Here is a 6000-nt window from a genome sequence, read left to right on the forward strand (position 1 = left end):
ATTTTGTTTTTAAACTATCGACTATTACAAATATTAAATTTATTTTTCAGAAATAGTACCATTCTTAAGTTTAATTTTATTAAATAACTTGGTTGTTATTGATTTTTTCCGGCACTATGTCCTTAATTAATGTCCATGTTTTTTGGAATTGTTTTTTTAGTTTTTTGAAATTTGCTTACATACAATAACTGTTTAGCTTTACAAATAATCGTTATTAGAATGTTTATACACAGTATATTTTTTCTTAATGATGAAATTAAAAAATGGTTTTTTTAATAGTTTGGATAGTTTTTTTTTATTTTTTATTGAAACTACAATACCACTTGTTATCAAGTGTATAAATTTTTTTTTTTTTTTTATTCAATTCTAAAATTACTTATTAATCATCTATAGATGCCTATTGTACTATCATCCATTTTATGTGTTTTTGTTAAAATTTAAATCTGCATGGATTTTATTACTGAGTGGATGCGACATAATATATTTAAATTTACCTAATAATATATCTTCTTATATTCATAGGTATTAATTTTCACATAATAATAAATATTTTATGATTATATTCAAATATTTTTTTTATCAACTTGAGAAGGAGTCTGGCAACTATCATATTTTTTGTTGAAACAACTACATATTATTATTTCAACAGGCTGGAGCAACGCGTACACCGACATGTTGTGTCCAACAGATCAATTGAACTTAATATTTGTTTCTCTTCCTCACTGAAATATGTTAATAAAATTAATAGATAATATTATCAAAGTATAAACAATAACAACTATAATAAACACAAATACATGTATGATAGACTTAACTATTACAATATTTTACAATTCACAAGGAATATAATTTTCTTAAACAATACACATTCTTAAAAAAAATTATTTATAAACTTGTTTTCCGAAATGTATTAAATAAATTGTATTTTAGCAGTTGAAATTAAGGTAAGGGTAGAAGTTATATATTTATAAATGTACTATAATACTCTAGATAACATCTATTATGTTATAATTTAGTAAAAAAAATATTAGTATCTAGAGTGTTTTACGCTAAAAGAATACCATATTACCATAATACTATACAATAATCACGTTCATAACATCTTTAAGGTTTTATCTTGATTATCATTTTCAGAAATGTAAAAATATATGATTATTAATTATCTACGAATACCTACATGTTTTTTTTTTATTATTTTATTTAATTCATTTAGAATATTTACCATTCTATTCTTTTTATCTTATGAATAATAACTAAAATATGTATCTAGATAAGTAGATTAAATGATCATGTATGTAATAATTTTTCAATTTTTTCTAACTCTTAGATCAATAAACGTTGTAACGTTGGCGCACTATAGCATTGTTTTGATATTCAATTTGAATGGATTAATAGAACGTTGCATCTTAGGAATAATCTTAAGAAAAGTTTTGTTTAGACAATGCTTTATTCCACATTTTTCAAAACATTATTCTATGGTTGATGACAAAATATTATATATCTTTTTACTTGGAGAAAAATCAGAAAACTGCACTTCAGAGTATAATTAATACTCAATTATTCAAAACATTAAAACCAATACACTATACTCAATTTTCATAATATAGTTAATTAAGTGGAAGGTACCTTGTTTTGGACGATGTTAAAATTTCGGAAGCCGCATAGTTTTTTGTTTCTCTTAATATTCTACACAAAGCTGTAAATGCTTCAGGCCCTCGTCCCTGAATTACTTCGTACAGTTTTGTTTTTTTAATGTATTCTTCCTGATCTTCCTACAAAAATAATTAGTATTAATTAATCATGTATAATAATACTCATATGTGTGAAACAAGAATTAAATTAAATTAAAATTTCTTACCAAAATATAATTTTTCATCCATTCATTAATTATGGTAGCTTCTAATAGTTTGTTAACAATATTTTCTAAGTCAGACGTAACCGATATTAAATCCAACATATAGCTGTTAATCAATTTTCTATGATATTGTTCCATTTTCCATCAAATGTTGTTCAGCAAATTCAATAAAGGTATATATACTCAAAATTAAGTAGTATACTAAAGTATTGTTCTCGGTAAGTAATTTTTAATGACACTATACAAAAAATAAAATATGTTCATTGTTAGTTACTAATTAGGTACTTAAGTCTAATGTTTAATATAAATATAGCAATCATAATAAAGCAATTATAATAATTTTAATAGCTACCTGTTAACACCTGTGGATCGCTGTCTGTCCGTATCCAAATACTTTAAATATTTTTAAATGACCATACGTGAGTCATATGCAAGACGAAAAAAACGTACTAAATTGAGTATCATGGTCATCATGGTCTTGGATAATAAAGTTATTATCTATAATCCTGGTTGACGATCGCAATACTAAGCGGGAAACAATTTGTACACCAGATCAGTGTTGACGTAATATAAAATACTTATACTTCCTTTTGGAATATTATAGTTACCTACATTAATAGTCTGTATCATATACTATTAAATTTGAATTTCTTCCAACTCCATAAATAATATTTATATAACCTTTTGGTTTTATTTAATAAAATATGTACTATTTGATTCTGGATCTAAATGTATAACAAAATAGAGTAATACGCAATAAATATATTATAAAGTGTGGATGGCTGCACTGATTGGGGGTAGGTAGTACCTTAGTTGCGTCTGATGAGACCGTATCGTGCCTCTCGTCCAATGAGATTGTACACCAAAAATGATGTAAAAATTCCGATTTAGCGATTTTAAAGTATTTGTCATGGTGTAATATAACATTATTATACTGGAATTCCATCGCCACGAGAAGTGGTTGTCCCCCCCCACCCCCCACCTCACAACTAGAAGGGTGGACAGAGAATGGTTTGAAAATGTTTCTTTTCCTTTTCTTAAAATCGTCCGTGGCTCTGCGTGCTGGTGTGCATCGAGGGCGGGCCAAGGGGTTTTGTTTTCGGCCGTCGGCCATTGTTAGTTCTTGTCTGTGCACCTGATACATCCGTCCTGAACCTCGTTTACCACGATATTGTGAACATCCTTTTGTTATTGCAATATAATTTTACATCATTAAATTGTTTATCGCCGGTATCACGACTAAATAAATTTCAGTCATGGCCGCGGGTACAATATGATGGTCAAATTTGCATCTGTCGCCTTATATAGTATTTGCGATTCAACGTGTTTCACGTACTACGTTATGAGGCGAAGCAGTAATTTCAAGCCATAGGGTGTTCCCCGACAGCATTCGGTATTTCAAGTCTTCGTTCACAGTGGTCGACATATATTTGCACCAAAGCCATGCCAAGGTGGTGGCAAATTCGGCAAACGCCCTATAGCAGGGCACCAAATGTTTAAATATGCTGACTTGGGTAGTATTCCGAATACAGTATTCGGAATACTTTTTAAATACTTTTTTTTAAAAGTACCTATTCATTACGGTATTTTGAATACTTTTCAATACTTAAATCTTGGAAAAGTTAGTTCAGTTTAACCGAGCCTGGTTCTTCACAAAAGTGCTGTTTTTTTTTTAAACAAAGACAAACGAGCAAAATCTATTGAAAAAAACAATATTAGTTTGAAAAATATTGAGGAATTGAAAAATTATACGTAGGTATTTAAAAGTTGCACAATGGCCATCAATGAACACTTAAAAAAGATTTACGGATTCTAAAATATTATATTATTATCGATTTTTTATTAATTTTTTAGGTACCTTATTTTTACAGTTTTACTTGATTTTGTAAAAACAAGAATCACTATAGGTATGTATCACCGATCTATTTGAATTATATCATTGAATTATCTAACGAATTTTACATTGTATTTTTTATTATTTTCTGACATAATACCTATATTAATATGTATAATTGGGTTATATAATAAGGTACCTATAGGTATAATTTGTAAAATAATTTGTAAGTTTAGGTATATTGTATTTTTTCTGTTGTGAACGACAATGTTTGACAGTTATTTAAATAAAAAAAAATACATTTACCATTAAAGTTAAATACGTGTACATATAGGTAGGTACTATTAATTGAAAAAAAAATCTGTACATTGGTTATTGTTTAATAAATAGTCGGCTGAATCAACATAAATAAATATCCGGCGGAATCGATATAACTCCATTGACAGCGTCGTATACTTTATGCAAGGGGGGGGGGAGGTTTGATTGTTTGAAGCACTGGCGTCAAGTATATGCGGTAAACCACATACAAGAGATAGGTATACCCATTTTTAAATATAGTGTTATTCAATTCACTATTGATACAAAACTCGTTAAAAAAATTGTACCATCGTAAAAAACCATTATAAGTCTCATAAAAGGCCAAATCACTCTAAATTTTTAAATAACGAAGCTAAACGTTAACTACTGAGCGTACATTTGCGTAACTTGTCAACGTAGTCAAAAAAATTCGGGTGTATAGTCCTCTTAACCAATCATATCTTGTTATCCAAATGAAAATTTGTAAATCCAAATAATAGTTATTAGGTACCGCTGAAAGCTGTTGGGGGATTATAATATTATATGTACATAAAAATATATATATAAGTTATCTTATTTATGTCATTAATGCTATCAGAAATATACAATAGTCAGATAAATTAACCACAAGACCTAATTATTTTTTTAAAAAGCGTCGTGGTAGGGTGGGCGACTGTTTTGTATACTCACTCGTGTATGACGCATCTATAATCTATATAATATATTACAAATGTTAGGCATTACATTTTTGGTACTCGGGTATTATAGGTGCAGCAAAGCGACTTTCCCGTTAGGTAAAATGTAAGTAAGGCATTAATGGTTTAAAAAAAAAATGTTGTAGTCGTGCATATACCGGTCGGGGTACATTAATAATACATTATAATATAATATAGAGTATCCGTTATCGTACAATAATGGATGTCGGTCGTATAAAATCCACCAAAAAATCTCTAAATTCCGAAAAAAACGACAATACCTATTGTTCGACCAAACAAGACACTCACTCACGCACACGCCATTATCGCGCACGCACTTACACCTTACACACATTTTTGTTTATTATACCTACCAGAGGTTATCATCCCTAATTTTTATTCCATCGTGCAATATTTAACTCGTTTTTATGAGACACGGCACACTTTGGACAAAATAATGTCGGGGGGGGGGGGGGGGATTTACATTATAACAAATAACAATATATAAACATAAGATAAAATCTTGCATGGTTAATAATATTTCGTAAATAATATTAATATATAGGTACACTATATACATTTCTCAATTATTATAAATCACAAGAAATAAAATAATAAAGAAGCGGGTAAGTGAATGTATTATAGTGATTATAGTGACATTATAGTGACATACTCTGCTGTGGGTCAATGTATAATAATGTAATATAATATAATATAATGTATAATAATGTTGTAATATAATATTTTTATTACTCAATCGTAATATAATGTAATATACTGATGGTTTGTCATTCTGGATATTTTATATTGTTAGGTCTGGTACCTATTTTAATTAATATTTGCAATAACTTTGAGATTACACAGGAAAAATATCAGAATTACAATGGACAAGTATTTCTGTTATTGTTGACGACGAATTTGATGATTTAAATGCACAACTGTTTTACCAAAATTTAAGTTCACCATAACCTACTTCTAAGCTAGTCAAATTGTTGCTGTTACTTAATATATCAATATAAAAATAGAACATAATTTTTAATTCCTCAAAAGTTTCTTTAGGTATTTTTTTGCTGGTCTTAGGTAATGAGCAGTTGAAACTTTTTAGTTTGGCCCTTTGTTCAATAAATCGTCCATGTAGTTGTACGATAAAATTATCAAGAAATTGGATGAATGTAGAGATTGTATAATATATTTTGTTCATCATCGGTTCCTCCTCGAAGTCAACTTCTACTATATGCAAACAACATAAACGTATTTATCACTAAAATTGTAATTTAATTTATATATTTTTTTAACATGCACACTTTTTTTTAAAATGT

The 6000-nt window shown here is 28.3% G+C and overlaps 1 long non-coding RNA gene across 1 annotated transcript; it reads right to left on the minus strand.

Moving 5' to 3' along the window:
- Positions 1–1719: 1719 nt before the first annotated feature.
- LOC132942537 (uncharacterized) lies at positions 1720–2285 on the minus strand. Its single transcript, XR_009664294.1, has 3 exons — positions 2208–2285; positions 1859–2093; positions 1720–1772 (listed from the first exon to the last, which is right to left on the minus strand). It is a non-coding gene; the product is annotated as an uncharacterized LOC132942537 (long non-coding RNA).
- Between the last annotated feature and the right edge of the window lie 3715 nt (positions 2286–6000).

This window comes from Metopolophium dirhodum, chromosome 4, assembly GCF_019925205.1.
Source record: "Metopolophium dirhodum isolate CAU chromosome 4, ASM1992520v1, whole genome shotgun sequence".
NCBI lineage: Eukaryota > Metazoa > Arthropoda > Insecta > Hemiptera > Aphididae > Metopolophium > Metopolophium dirhodum.